This window comes from Scyliorhinus torazame, chromosome 22 (assembly GCF_047496885.1).
Source record: "Scyliorhinus torazame isolate Kashiwa2021f chromosome 22, sScyTor2.1, whole genome shotgun sequence".
In the NCBI taxonomy this organism is placed as follows: domain Eukaryota; kingdom Metazoa; phylum Chordata; class Chondrichthyes; order Carcharhiniformes; family Scyliorhinidae; genus Scyliorhinus; species Scyliorhinus torazame.
This window is the reverse complement of record NC_092728.1, coordinates 52,640,004-52,656,465: the sequence shown is the minus strand read 5'-3', so window position 1 is coordinate 52,656,465 and position 16,462 is coordinate 52,640,004. Positions and strand designations below refer to the sequence as shown.

General features: G+C 48.0%; 1 protein-coding gene across 3 annotated transcripts in view; it reads right to left on the bottom strand.

The window, feature by feature from the left end:
- The window catches only part of abca2 (ATP-binding cassette, sub-family A (ABC1), member 2), a 739,176-nt gene that overhangs the window by 97,238 nt on the left and 625,476 nt on the right, over window positions 1-16,462 (bottom strand). The window lies entirely within an intron of this gene.

The following is a 16,462-nucleotide window of genomic DNA, read 5'->3' as shown; positions in this document are numbered from 1 at the left end:
AGACAGATGTTGCAAACAATAGAGAACATCACTGAATCCATGACCGATAAAATTCCAACCTGTACATTTAATGAAATAATTACTAGAGAGAAAGAAACTGTATTTACAAAACACCTTTTATAACCTTAGGCTATCCCAAGCAATTCATCGCCAATGTGCTATAGACTCATCGACTCTGTACAGTGCAGTTGGAGGCCATTCCGCCCATCAAGTCTGCACCAACCCTCAGAAAGAGCACCCTACCTAGGCACCCCTCCCCCACCCTATCCCTGTAACCCAGTAACCCCACTAAACCTTTTTTGGACATGAAGGGGCAATTTTTAGCATGGCCAGTCCACCTGACCTGCACATTTTGGACTGTGGGAGGAACCCGGAGGAAAACCACGCAGACATGGGGAGAAAGTGCACACAGACACCCGAGGCCGGATTTGAACCTGGGTCCCTGGTGCTGTGAGGTAACAGTGTTAACCACTCACTGTGTCACCGTGCTGCCCGATAATGAAAGGGTAGTCACTGGTGTAAATAAAGGAAAACACAGCAGCCACTTTTCACACTGCAAGGACCCACAAGCAGCATGAGATAAATGGCCTGCTAATCTGTTTTACTAATGTTGGTTGTGGGATAAATATTGCCCAGGAATAATCGATTCAATTACCTCTGAAGTAAAGTCAAATGGGGGTGGCATGGTGGCACAGTGGTTAGCACTGCTGCCTCACAGCGCCAGTGAGCCTGGTTTCAATTCCGGCCTCGGGTGACTGTCTCTATGGAGTCTGCACGTTCTCCCGTGTCTGTTTTGTTTCCTCTGGGTGCTCCGGTTTCCTTCCACATCCAAAGACATGCAGATTAGGTGGATATGCCGTGCTAAATTGCCCCATAGTTTGCCTGTATGTGAGTGTTGCTTTGCTTAACGTGGTGTAATGCCCCTCAAACTAGAAGTCTCTGGTGACAGGCGAGCAACCTGTTCCAGGAACAATTAGCTACAGTAACAGATGAAATTCTGACATATAGATATAGATATATATATATATATATATAGAAAGAGAGAGAGAGAGAGACAGACATAGGAACACAAAATGTTAACTGTTTCGCTCTCTGCAGATGCTGCCAGATTGGAGCAATATAATAGGAAGCACTACTCTACAGCTACACAGTTTAACACTCCTCTACAACCTGCAAAATTTAATTTAGGAGATTTCAACTGTAGGTGGCAATGTTTACTGCAAACTCCATTGGGCGGGATTCTCTGAAATGGAGGCAGAGTATTCGCGCCGTCGTGCCAAATGCGCTGGAGCAAATGACGCCGATTCTCCGCTCCTCGGAGAATCGTTTGCTGTTGTCGGACCGGCGCCGCGGGAAAAAATGCTGTGAACGGCGATTCTCCCATACGGCGCGGCACGGGAGAATCCCGGCCCATTTAGTCCATCATAACTGTGCCAGCTCTCTGAAAGAGCTATCCGCTGAATTCCTGTCCAGTGTCATTTCTCCATAAACTTAAAAAAATTCTAATTTCTACAAAAGCTCAAGTTGCCCTTCGAGATAATGTCAGACCAAACTAGCTCAGCCCATTCCTTTGCTGCCATATTCAACACCTCTATCTAAGTACTGTCAACACCAGGGCATCATCACAACTGCAAGCGGCAGACTATACCCCAGTGCTTACAAAGCCCGGAACTATTCCACAGCACTCCCAAAGCTCAGCTCCATCACCATTGCCACCTTCCAATGCTTATCAATGTTAAAGTCCAACCAGTGCTCAAGACCAGCCCACTATGATATCTCAGTGCTGATCAAGCCCAAGATCACATCCAGGTTCATCTCTCAGTGGAATCATTGACAGAATTTTAATTAAAATGATATTTGACTTATTCGATCATTGTAAATCAGTGCATCTATTCTGTGACTCAATGTAAACAATTCTACACGAGATCTACAAAGGGGGAAACCCAACGCAAACTAGGAGGAACAACACTTTATATTCTGATTAGGCACGTTACAGCCTGGACTCAACATTAAGTTCAAAATGTAGTCTGTTCCCCTCCACCTTGACCCTTTTTTGCTTTTTATTTCCTTGGTTTGTCCCAATACCAACCTGCACAGGGCCATCTGTCACTTATTCTTCAGTTTTACTTTCACTGACCACTAAGCTTTGTTCTAGTAACACGTTCGGCTATTTTACCTTCATGCCACTATCAACACCTGCTTTAATCCTAAATACTACCACTAGCACACCATTTTTCTTGTATCCATGACATCTGTGCCAATCTCTCCTTAGCTCTGATTTATCCCACACCACCTATTCTGCCTCACCTCCTCCACCCCCCCCCCCCCTCTCCCACTATATTATCCACTGCATCTCTACCCCTCTTCCGTTCTGAAGAGTCATAAAGACTCAAAACGGTAACTCTATTTCTCTCTCTGCACAAGCTGTCAGAGCTGCTGAGTTTATCCAGCATTTTCTGTTTTTACTTCAGGATGACAGTGGTTAGCACTGCTGCCTCACAGCTCTAGGGTCCCAGGTTCAATTCCGGCCTCGGGTAACTGTCTGTGTGGAGTTTGCACAGTATCCCGGTGTCTACGTGGGTTTCCTTCGGGTGCTCCGGTTTCCTCCCACAGTTCAAAGATGGGCAGGTTAGGTGGATTGGCTGTTAAACTTTAGTGTCCAAAAAGGTTAGGTGGGGTTACTGGGTTATGGGGATAGTGGGCTTAAGTAGGGTGCTCTTTCCAAGGGCCGGTGGAGACGTGATTGGCCGAATGGCCTCCTTCTGCACTATAAATTCTATGATTCTGTGAGAGCGATTGGATTATAAGCGGAACATGCTTTTATTTACAAATATATATACGCTTATACGTATGGAAGGATATATTTGCTGCTTGTTTTCACTTGTGTGAAACAAGAATGGTTCATTGCCTTACTGCCTATAGATGGCACTATTATGTTAGTTTTGATGTGGAGATGCCGGCGTTGGACTGGGGTGAGCACAGTACGAAGTCTTACAACACCAGGTTAAAGTCCAACAGGTTTGTTTCGATGTCACTAGCTTTCGGAGCGCTGCTCCTTCCCATTCACCTGAGGAAGGAGCAGCGCTCCGAAAGCTAGTGACATCGAAACAAACCTGTTGGACTTTAACCTGGTGTTGTAAGACTTCGTACTATGTTAGTTTTCAGCAGCAGAATGCAGCATCATTGAGAATGTAAATGCTTTTGCTTTTGAAACAGCACCAAGTTCTGTAAATCCTTATAAGTCACTCTGTATACAATAGACCTGCATGATATATAAATGTGGACATTGACTAAACAGGTTGGGAAAAGGTCTAACTGCACAGAAAAATAAGGGTGGAAGAAAACACAGTGGGTCATATGGGGCTTGGTGAAAACAGTCAATAGCAGCAGTGGTCATTAAACAGAGGCTCAACCTCTGGCTGATGTTCTACAGTTCCTACAATATAACAATCGCTACCCCTCATAAAAGTACTTAATTGTTTGGAATGTGTTTTCTGATAAATGGAAGTCTTTCTCGTATCTTTTCCACAGCCACACAAGATAAGAAAGTTTCTTCTTACTGGTTCACAACACAGAATCAGTTTTTTGTGGTTAACATTAAAACCCCACATTGCTGCGATTGATGTTGCCTCTGCCAGTGGTTCATGGTTAACGGAGTTAGGATATTCATGAACAAACCCCATAAGATAGGTTTCTTTTTTCCTCTGGTGCAGTACAGGGGCCGCGGCCAGGTGGCACAATGCATGGTGGCACCGCTGCCTCACAGTGCCAGGGACCCGGGTTCAATTCCAGCCTTGGGTGATTGTCCGTGTGGAGTTTGCACGTTTCTCACGTCTGCGGGTGCTCTGGTTTCCTCCCACAGTCCAAAGATGTGTAGGTTAGGTGGACTGGCCATGCTAAATTGTCCCACAGTGTCCCGGGATGTGCGGATCAGGTTACGGGGATAGGGCAGGCTGAGCGGGGCACGTGGGCCTAGGTAGGGTGCTCTTTCGGAGGATCGATGCAGATCTGATGGGCCAAATGGCCTCCTTCTGCACTGCAGGGATTCCATGAGGATTCTAGTTAACCATTACTCTGCATTCAATTGACTTAACTGAGATCCAGCAAGACTCTCTGAATATTATTTTTTTTAAACTGGCACATAGTTAGTTGCACAGCTGACCAGAGTTCCCACTCTGTAAATCCTGGTAAACCAAAGGAATTAAAGTTACTGGAAGTCTGAGGCATACAAACCTGAACTATAAGAAAACTAACAAAACAAATTCAGAATTTAAGAAAAGCTGCACAAATGTGGTTCTTCCTTTATCAACTTTTGAATCCAATTTTCATGACAACAGATTGGCTGCATCATTACATTTAGTATAAGGGTCTGATACATTTAGGGTTAACGTGGGACTGAGTACAGTACTGGCCACACAGTGATGTAAGCAGACACATTACTTAGATCTTGATGCAGTGTGGTGTTGAACAGAGCCATGCTAAGACCTGGAATGGAGGTAGATCCTTGCCTGTACCCTTCACTGTATTTTTGCATATAGTTATAAGTATTTAATAAAGATGTGTTGTTAACATACAGAAAACGACAAAGACTTCCTTAAGAGGCCCATTCTGTAACCAAAACCACCCCAACATGGCTCACATCTGGATCTTTCTGCGCATAAATGAGAGCACATAAAATATTTACCCAGTGCCAAAAGGCATTGCAGGGCGACATAGAAATATGGATCTTCCTGAGTACTGATCAGGGAAAGGTCGAATGGTGAGGAGGCACTGGCCTTAACCAAAAGATGAAAACAAAACTTAAAATCTGTGGGCAGGTTACATAAACTCGGTTCGCATTCGCTTGAGCTTCAAAGGTTGCGCGATGGTCTGACAGACAAGTTTAAAAGGACAAAGGGCTTCGAAGGGTAAATACACAAAAAAGAACTATTTCCGCTAGTGGAGAAATCCAGAATAATCTTAAAATTAGATCTATGCCATTCTGGAGTGAAATTAGGAGGCACTTTTCCATCGTGTGCGAATGCATATTTGGAACTCTTTCTGCCAAGAGGTTTCACGTGTTGGCAGGATTAATTGAAATTTTCAAGATTGCAGTCAACGTTTTTTTTTTGTTAGGCAAGGGTGTCGAGGCACATGGACTTGCGATACAGTTCATCCACAACTTTATTGAATGGTAGACCACGAGTGAGGAGCTGAAGGGCCTAACCTGGTTCCTTCGGTGGCTTGGTACACCTTCAACGGGACAACCTTCAGAACAATGCAACACCTCACTGTATAGACTGGGCACTGTAATCTCTCACATCCATTGGCCTATCTTCCAGCAGGAAGACCGATGACATCTCTGGTGAGACAAGGCTTGTACAATGGACGACACCTCAGGGTCGCCTCAGGCTCACCCATTTGAGATGCCATGAACAGGCAGACAGTAGGCGAAAGACCTTTTTGACTCAAATATACGGATACTTAACAGGACGGAGAGGGGATAACTGAATGGGCAGGGCGGATGTAACCTGTCGTTTCCACGTTCGAGAAATATCTCCAAATTGCTCTGCACAACTCTAAACATGTCAATATGCTGGTTTTACTTATTTTGTTAACGTTCTCCTCAGCTAGAAATCTAACTTACTGTGGAGAAGTTAAAATACAGCTGCATGTTTTTACATAAAGCAGGTGGTTAGCCGCCTGGCTAGAAATAAGAACTTGCACCTTTGTCGGTATTTACCTGTTCAGTTAGTTCTTACTGTGAAACTCAGCGAGATTACTGTAACATTAAATAAAATGCCATAAAATATACGGCGCTGAGGACCCGCGTTCGATCTCGGCCCCGGGTCACTATCCATGTGGAGTTTGCACGTTCTCCCCGCGTCTGCGTGAGTTTCACCCCCACAACCTAAAGTTGTGCAGGTTAGGTGGATTGGACACACTAAATTGCCCCTTAATTGAAAAAATATTTGGGTACTCTAAATTTATTCTAAAAAAGCCATTAAATATAACAAAACTTGCCAAGCTCTGTCTTGTCTTCTCCAAGCAAATTATCCAGTGGGAAATTTTAATTCATTCATTGTACTCAATCAGGGACCACAGTGTAGGCTAAGCTTAATACCATTTAATTCAATCTTGAAACAAACAGTCTATAATATTGTTCATTGCATTACGTTTTAAAGTTACTTATTTTTTACGATATTTCATAAGGATGTTTGGGTTTAGAGCATTTTGGTACTTATAAGGAACGTGCTTGTAAGTTACTTAGGCAGCTCTATGGAACTTTTCACGCTGTGAGAAGCATGTCACTCATATGACTGCCATCAGTAGGGTAACATGCAGCCTCCAGCATTTTACAATATCGTAGAGTTAAGGGCTGCCATAACCATGAAAACAGAGTTAGAGCTGTTTACCAATGATTAGACAAGTGATTTGATGTGACGACAGGAAAAGTCCTGGATTTCTGCAGTTAGCGTCTGTCCCGTATTAAAGTTTACATAACAAGTCTAATTGACATTTAAAATGCTTGTTTCTGAGCAGATCTGGGTAAGGACGAATCATTTCCGCGAGAAAACAAGCAGACCAATTGGCGTCTTCCCAATTCAGAAAATAATTGGTACCTTGAAACACACTCCAACCTGTCTAATGCTATATAATATTCACGGATGGGATTTGTGGCAATGGGAAGAGGGTTAAAGAGAGTTGTTCTATTTTCAGTAATTGCTATGGTCCTCCTGTGCCCACTGTCTCAATCTCAGCTTTATGGATGAATGCCTGTGACATGATTCAACAGTCAGGGGATTGTGATTCCTGGAACGTGAAAGAAATTGTGAAAACTTTACTCTTTTGCTTGTGTTGGTACCTTGCCCGAACACACAGGTTGCACCAGGTTCTGTAAGCTCAGAGATGGAGCCTTCATCACGACATCAACTTAGCAAAAGGCACACCTCATCCCAGTGCTAATCCAGCTCATCTTGTACTGGATGTGCTCTGCAGTGTTCATAGAAAACTTCTGCTTTCTATTATGATGACATCTGCAACAGCAATCTTGTTAAGTTTCAGATACGGAAAGTCATAAAGTCATAGAATTTACAGTGCAGAAGGAGACCATTCGGCCCATCGAGTCTGCAACGGCTCTTTGAAAGAGCACCCTACCCAAGCCCACATCTCCACCCTATCCCCATAACCCAGTAACCCACCCAACACTAAGGGCAATTTTGAACACTAAGGGCAATTTAGCATGGCCAATCCACCTAACCTGCACATCTTTGGACTGTGGGAGGAAACCGGAGCACCCGAAGGAAACCCACGCGCGCATGGGGAGAACGTGCAAACACCGCACAGACAGTGAACCAAGCAGGAATCGAACCTGGGACCCTGGAGCTGTGAAGCAATCGTGTTAACCACCATGCTACCGTGCTGCCCTAAAGTAGAACTAGAAGTATTTACTGTTAGCGGTTTCTCAACTCTGCTTTTATTTTTAGTTGATTTTCCTCCCACCCCCACCTCACCCTTTTTGTTGCAGAAAGATCTGGGGCGGGATTCTCCGCAATTGGCGCGATGTCCGCCGACCGGCACCAAAAATGGCGTGAATCAGTCCGGCATCGCGCCGCCCAAAAGGTGCGGAATCCTCCGCATCTTGAGGGGCCGAGCCCTAACCTTGAGGGACTAGGCCCGCGCCGGACTGATTTCCGCCCCGCCAGCTGGCAGGAAAGGCCTTTGGTGCCCCGCCAGCTGGCGCGAAACTGACTTTGCCGTGCGGCGCATGCGGGGGAGCGTCAGCGGCCGCTCACGGCATCCCCGCGCATGTGCAGTGGAGGGGGGTCTCTTCCGCCTCCGCCATAGTGGAGACCATGGCGAAGGCGGAAGGAAAAGAGTGCCCCCCCGGCACAGGCCCGCCCGTGGATCGGTGGGCCCCGATCGCGGGCCAGGCCACCGTGGGGGCACCCCCCGGGGCCAGATCGCCCCCCCCCACAAGGACCCCGGAGCCCGCCCGCACCGCCTTGTCCCGCCGGTAAGAGAGGTGGTTTGATTCTCGCTGGCGGGACACGCATTCCAGCAGCGGGACTTCGGCCCATTGCGGGCCGGAAAATCGCCGGGGGGTGGGCCCGCCAACCGGCGCGGCGCGATTCCCACCCCCACCGAATATCCGGTGCCGGAGAATTCGGCAACCGGCGGGGGCGGGATTCACGCCAGCCCCCGGCGATTCTCCGACCCAGCGCGGAATCCCGCCCCTGGTCTTTGAAGAGTTACTTCGGAACAAAATTGCAAAGAAGTTAGCCAATCCCCACATCTTCAGAACTCGCACCTCTGAAAGAGATATTTTTAGTCTGCCAGTTGGTGATAAATTTAGCTGGGTTCAAAGTACACTCACCTCCGAAATAAAGGCAGCCAGATAATGCTATCATTGATTAAACCGGCCTTACTTTGAACAAACTTTATTTTCTGCCATGAGGAAAAGCTAATGTGTTGCATCATTTATTTCCTAAAAATAATTAAGCTAAGAATTTAGATTTTAATGGTTTTATTAAACTTAAGGATTCATTAATCGAAACGACCATGAAGAAATAATTCAAAAACCTGCCTCCTGCATATCAGATCTTCCAGGTGCCTGAATATGCTGTCTGGAACATTCACTGCATATTTAAAGATGGTTTAGGAAAGCATTCAAGTATTCTCCACTAAAACACCACTGTAATATTTTGCTTGTGCCCCTGTTTGTGGGAAGCACGGTCAGGCTTTTATAATGATACCAATCGTTCATAACGGATGGTGCAAACATGTTTTGGGTTCATTTATTAAGAACAAGCTCATGTGAAGCACATGGACAGAAAGCTTGAGGACATCAGAGTTGGAGAGCTTTGTGCAGAGGCGGACGTACACTTTTGTGAGTGCCCCCTCGCTCACCTTCTTTGCTGGGGACTCCCATCACGGCTTGCCCCCTGGTGATGTGGCAGCTCACCCCCAATAACATTAAGCCCTGCCCCAATGGCGCTGAGCCCTGCTGGCCGCTTCTCCCCGATTCCCCGAGACACAATGCCAGCGCTTATATGGCTTCCATCACACTTCCCGACTGCTGCACTGCTCACCTCTCGGCTCTCGCTCGGATGGCCGGGCCTCGACGACCGTGTGAGCTCCTGGCTGGCTGGCCTGGTTGCTGGCTATCTGGCCTGGCCTGCTCTCTCTCACTCTCGCTGCCCGGTCCAGTTGCTGTCCAGACCAGCCCTCTCACTCTCCACTCTGGTCAAGTTGCTTCGCTCCCTCTGGCTGCTGCTCCCGATTCCCCGAGACACGATGCAAACTCTTGCTTGCACATATTCGCACCTTCCGACTGCTGCCCTGCTCACCTCTCAGCCTGCGCTTCGATAACTGCGTGAGCTCCTGGCTGGCAGCTGCTGCTGGCTTTCTGACCTAATGGCCACAGTACTTTTAGGTTGGTTGCCTGCCTGCCCTCCGCAGCCTCGTCCTGGAGGTCAAGAGTCACCCCATTGATCCCCTTGACGGTCATTGGCCAACGCCATGACCTTGCCTCACTGAATGCTGCACAGGCTCGCACCCCGGGATGTTAGGTCGGCGACCTCACTATTGCCTCAGGATGCCTTCCAGACCGAATGCCGGAAACCTGGCTGCTGCTTTGCACCTTTACTCAGTGAATATTCAGAAACTCAGGCTAGTTCAGGAGATCTGTGCCTGAACTGCTTTAAGTTCAGGGCAGCACGGTAGCATAGTGGTTAGCACTGTGGCTTCACAGCACCAGGGTCCCAGGTTTGATTCACTGCTGGGTCACTGTCTGTGCGGAGTCTGCACGTTCTCCCTTTGTCTGCGTGGGTTTCCTCCGGGTGCTCTGGTTTCCTCCCACAGTCCAAAGGCGGCAGGTTAGGTGGATTGGCCATGATAAATTGTCCTTAGTGTCCAAAAAAGGTTAGGAGGGGTTATTGGGTTAAGGGGATAGGGCTGAAGTGAGGGCTTAATTGGATCGGTGCAGACACAGTGATCTGTGGGATTGAGATTCTTGGATGCTTTTCCTGATTTCATTTTGTCCCAGATGTAAAAGGACTGTATGGTGGTTGAGGAGCTGGAGGGGATCTGATTTCTCCTCGGTTTTGCCGCACTGTTTTGCCTTTGTGTGCAATAACTGAATTGGCCATTGCTTCCAAACAAATCCTTGTCATCCCAGCTGGTTTCCGTGTACCATCTGTGGGAACCTGGGATGTGAACACGTTGTCCCAATTGTAAACATGCCATTCTGTACCAGCATTTTCATCATGCACGTTGGTCCTCTTCTCTTGCAGTTTTAAAAGTTACTTTCTATTTTCTGAGAGTGGAATAGGCAAGAGTAGGTTAATTGATATGCACTGGTCCGCCAAGCATGATCTCTGCTGGTGGTGGAATAGTTGCCCTTAAAGGTATCACTCTCTGATATAACACTGTTACGTGCAGATATTGCTTGGTCTGGCTACATTTGAGAAATTGGGATTTCACCAGATGAATCATTTATTCTGCCTGGCTGTTAGATCTAGGGTAATGTGAAGAAGATGTAGTGTGATCAATATTCCACTTCTCACACATATCCTCAATTGGCCTACCAATAAACTGCAGGCTGTTATGTAATGATCTCTCTCGGTACATCAAATAAATTGAAAATAGCAGTAAAGGGTGTGCGTGACTACTGATTCCAATGTCACATGCTTTGCTAATTGGTGGAAAGCTGGGAGGTTCCTTGCTGCATGCAGAAGGCCACACTTCCATGTCTTGCTGGGGTCGGATGTTATAGTGAGTGCATCAACAACTGGGGTTCTGCTCAGAATCTGTAAGCTTCGATGACCTGCGAGGATCGCTTTGCACTTGCATCCATCCTTGAGTAGCTTTTTGATGCTATATGTTTTGGACTTGTCCAGCATGTGGATGCGATCACCAACTCAACAATTCTGCCTGCCAGCTCTATGTTTGAAAACTCAATACTCTGCATCTGCTGATCAAGTGGTCTATGGACTTCATAGGCTGTTGTCGAAATGACGTGAACTCCAATTGATAAATGCGGAAGGTGAACTTGATTCTCAACCGATTTTCCAATGTGGTCGCCTTTGGCTCTTCTGCCATGAATCCTGATGTACTCAGCCAATGCAGACCGCTATTCCCAATTGCTAGGCAAATTTTTATGGCTTGCTTGTCTGGTTCAGATACACCTGAATCAAGAGGCCACATAGCTCTGTGCTCTGTTTAAACATTTTGAATTCAGATTGTAAGTGTTGCTGTAGCTGCTTTCGCCTGCTTTTCTGAAACTCCGCCTGCTATAATCGCAACCTTCTCTGGTATGATTTTTAGAACTTTTTTTGTGGTTTGACTCTCCCTCACGCACCATCGATCTGGCCCATACCCCAGCCATTTGTCTTTTCCGATCAAACTAACCTAGTGCTGATCCTCTTGCCTGCGGTCCCCACTCAGTGAACTGATGGGCTATATGCTGCAATCTCACCATGAGGGACCCATCTGCTTACCAGCTCTTTATTGGAGCACTATCTTTGCACTGTGTCTTCAAAGCTTTACTGCACAGTCAGCATTTCCAGTAGTCTCTGAAGCTGCGACTCCATTGTGGTCTGACCAGAATGTTAAGGGCATGCTGTGTAGCATAATCTAAGATTCACCATGTCATACTTGTATTGAATCTTGCTGCAGGGCTGGGCATTTTGACCTTGACAAGGAACCATGACTGCACAATATGTCATGTGTTTTTATAATGATATAAAGGCACCAATTACTTGTAAGGGATTTTGCAAACACATGTTGGGTTCATTTATTAAGAACACGCACATGTGAACAGATCCCGTACCAGCCTCCCCGAACAGGCGCCGGAATATGGCGACTAGGGGCTTTTCACAGTAATTTCATTGAAGCCTACTTGTGACAATAAGCGATTATTATTATTATTATAAACAAGGACAGAAGACTTGAGGACATCTGAGCTTCAGAGCTGTGTGTGCGTTCTGCACCAGGCCAAAGTGAAATGGAGGCTAGATCACATGACTCACTTCCCTTAAAAGTGAGGTCATGCTATTATCTCTTAAAGGCACATACAATTATATTGCAACACCCACAAGGGCACACTGATTTGTTCAGTACTAACATTATTTTGTCTCAATGCAGCAACGTTACTTCGATATTTCTTTGCATGGTCATTAGGTTAAGAACAAGTAAGGAGCCTTTTGGCACTCCTCTCCACTGTCCCCAAGATTTAAATGTTACTCTTGTGCTCTGCTGACCAAACTGAAACAAAGGCGGGGTCTGACCACAGTAAACTATAATATTCTCCAAGTTGCAGGCTACTATTTCAGCATGTAGTTCAGTGCCTTACTTCAACAGCACCTTTACCCATTTTCTTTTACAATGTCAAATTTCATCTCCCACTGCCTAGCCCATTTTATCTCCTGCACAAGAAAGCAGAAAATGTTGTGGAGTCATCGCTATCCCCATATTCATGCTATTGGTGAAAGATCTTTGGCTAACTCATTAGGGCTCATTGATGCTATGAATACTAGATTTGGTCCCCTCCATGACATTCTCTTGTATTCACATTCTTTCTGCACAGGAAACATAAGAGCGATGCTGGGACATTCCAGCAGATTATTTGGACACTTGAAATGACAATCACAAGAGCGGGTTGGGAGATCAGATCACAATCTCATAAACAAGCCATCTATGAATGGAGCAGAGATGCTTGGCCGATCTGGTTTAACAATAATTGAGATGATGGGAATCACCAACAAGAGGGAACATTTCCATTCAGCAATACAGACATCAATAGCATAATAAATACAAAGTTAACCCATCGTCCCCACCCCAACAGCAGAACATCCTGTCATGTTGTCATTGATCTTTCATTGTGCGGTTGGGTTCTAGACCAGGGTTTTGGGGATTGTCTATTCTCCCACAGTATGCTGCTCGGGTCGATAGTGAAGTGTTGGGTGCTCTGAGGTACAGACGAACCAACACGGTTGCGATTGGTACAACGCAGTTTTATTCCATTTATCTATTTATACATCAGACTTGGTACTCAGCACGTTGTGACGGTGTGAGTGTCTTGCTATGAGGTCTTGGCCCTGTGCTGTCTCCAGATGGACTGCCCAGGAAGTGTTGTGTTTCTTGTCTTATACTGTGTCTGCTCTTGTCTGTGATTGGCTGTCGTGTTATGTGTGCTAATTGGCCCGTTGGTCTGTCTATCATTATGTGTTATGATGTGTGTTTGAATATCATGACATCCCCCCTTTTTTTACAAGTTTATGTGCCTACGTGGTTATAAATATAAATGTGTCCTGAGTGCAGCTAAAGGTGTGTGTGTGCGTGTAATATTTACATCATGTACATGGGGCTTAACTAGCTTAACATCAGGTGTGACATGCTAACGAGGTTGTACCATAACAAAAGAAGAACAATGTTGAAATTTGGAACAATCAAACAAGGCCTGTAACGATAAAACAGTGACATGTTACAAAACAGTAGTTGCTAAAGTTTGAGGTGTGAACAGTCTCATAAGTCCAGTCTAGTAGGTGGCGACGAATTCGGGTTGACCGCCTCAAGGGTGGGTCGAGAACCACCGGCTGAGGTGCGAGTCTGGCCACAGGCGGCGACAGAAGGGGCATGGTATATGGCAGCTCCACAAAGTCGCTATCAGGAACCAGTGGAGGACACGGCGTCTGTGTAGGGTCCCGTTGCGAGCGTGGAGGTAAGCGAAGGGCTCGGCGATTGCGCCTACACACGGATCCATCCGGCATGCGTACCAGAAACGAGCGGGGAGCCACGCGTCGGAGAACTTCGACAGGTGCTGACCAGCCACCGTCTGGTAGGTGGATGCGGTTGTTGTCTCCAGGGGCCAGGGAGGGAAGATCAGTTGCCCGTATGTCGTACGACCTCTTCTGGCGACCGGCTGCAGTTGCATCCTATGCAGTACCGGAGCATGGTCTATTGTTGGTGTCAGGATGGAAGGCACAGTGGTTCTGAGGGCGCGACCCATCAGCAGCTGTGCTGGTGAGAGACCAGTGGCCAGTGGGGCCGAGCGATAGGCCAGCAGGGCGAGGTAGAAGTCCGACCCGGCAGCAGCAGCCTTGCAGAGGAGCCGCTTGGCAATGTGAATGCCCTTCTCCGCCTTTCCATTGGACTGGGGATGCAGAGGGCTGGACGTCACGTGTGTGAAGCCATACAAAGCAGCAAAGGACGACCATTCATGGCTGGCAAAACAGGGCCCATTGTCCGACATGACAGTCATCGGAATGCCGTGGCGAGCAAAGGTGTCTTTGCAGGCCCTGATGACAGCAGACGACGTCAAATCGTGCAGGCGTATGACTTCTGGGTAGTTTGAGAAGTAGTCAACTATGATGACATAGTCCATGCCGAGCGAGTGAAATAGGTCAACACCCACCTTCGCCCAGGGGGACATCACCAGCTCATGGGGCAGAAGCGTCTCAGGAGGTTTCGCCGGCTGAAACCTTTGGCAGGTTGTACAGTTGATCACCATGTTGGCAATATCGTCACTGATGCCCGGCCAGTATACCGTTCCTCGAGCCCTCTGTCTGCACTTCTCGACCCCCAAGTGGCCTTTGTGTAGTTGGTCGAGAACCAGCAGGCGCATACTGTGCGGAATCACAATCCGGTCCAGCTTCAGAAGGACACCATCAATGATGGCTAGGTCGTCTCGTACATTGTAGAACTGCGGGCACTGCCCTTTGAGCCATCCTCCCGTCATGTGGCGCATCACTCGCTGCAGAAGGGGGTCGGCCGCAGTCTCTCGGCGGATACGGGCCAGACTGGAGTTGTCAGCCGGCAGATTTCCCGCTGTAAAAGCCACCTGTGCCTCGACCCGACATACGAACCCCTCCGCATCTGGCGGCATGCTCACTGCTCTGGATAGGGCATCCGCCACGAATAGGGTCCTTCCCTGGAATGTAGACCAGTTGGAAGTCGTACCTCCTGAGTTTAAGTAGGATGCGCTGGAGGCGAGGGGTCATCTCATTCAGGTCCTTGTTTATTATGCTGACCAGGGGGCAGTGGTCAGTGTCGACCGTGAAAAGTGGAAGACCGTAGACGTAATCGTGGAACTTGTCTAAACCGGTTAGCAAGCCCAGGCATTCTTTTTCGATTTGCGCGTAGCGCTGCTCTGTGGGGGTCATGGCCCGCGATGCATAGGCCACTGGGGCCCATGATGCCGTGTCATCCCTCTGCAGGAGCACTGCTCTAATGCCGGATTGGCTGGCATCAGTTGAGATTTTCGTGTCACGAGACGTGTCAAAAAACGCCAACACTGGTGCCGTAGTGAGTTTGCGTTTGAGCTCCTCCCGTTCCAGCTGGTGTGTGCGTTGCCACTGGAGCTCTGTGGATTTTCTGACGAGGTGGCGCAGAGTCGTCGTGTGGGAGGCAAGGTTGGGAATGAACTTCCCCAGGAGGTTGACCATGCCAAGGAAGCGTAGGACAGCCTTCTTGTCGGCCGGCTGTGGCATGGCTGTGATGGCGCTCACCTTGTCTGCATCCGGACGGACCCCTGACCGGGAGATATGGTCCCCCAGGAACTTCAACTCGGTCTGGCCAAAGGGGCACTTGGCTCGGTTGAGGCGCAGGCCGTTTTCCCGTATGCGGGCAAAAACGCGTTGGAGACGATGTATGTGCTCCTGCGGTGTGGTGGACCAGATGATGACATCGTCCACATATACGCGCACCCCTTCGATGCCTTCCATCATCTGCTCCATGATTCTATGGAAGACCTCGGATGCCGAGATGATGCCAAATGGCATCCGGTTGTAGCAGAACCTGCCGAAAGGGGTGTTGAAGGTACATAGCTTTCGGCTGGACTGGTCCAGTTGGATCTGCCAAAATCCTTCAGAAGCATCCAGTTTTGTGAATATCTTCGCCGGGGCCATTTCACTGGTGATCTCCTCCCGTTTGGGTATGGGATAATGTTCCCTCATAATGTTATTATTGAGGTCTTTGGGGTCAATACAGATGCGGAGCTCGTCAGAGGGCTTCTTGACACACACCATGGAGCTGACCCATGGCGTGGGCTCCGTGACCCTGGATAGGACCCCTGGGTCCTGGAGATCCTGCAGCTGCTGCTTGAGGCGGTCTTTAAGTGGCGCAGGAACCCTGCGAGGTGCGTGAATGACCGGGATGGCATCCGGTTTGAGGCGAATTCGGTAGGTGTATGGCAGTGTTCCCATGCCTTCGAATGCCTCCTGGTTGTCGGCGAGGAGCGGTTGGAGCTGTGCGTAGAACTCTGCATCCGGGAAGTCAGACGTCCCATCTGGAGAGAGATAGAGAATTTGTTGCACAAGGTGGAGAGCCTTGCATGCCTGTGCGCCCGGCAGGGAGTCCTTCGATGAGCCAACTATCTTGAACGAGAGTGTGGCCGTGTGTTTTTTGTGTGTCACCTGGAGCTGGCAGGATCCGATGGCCGGGATAACGTTCCCATTGTAGTCGACCATCTTGCACCGGGATG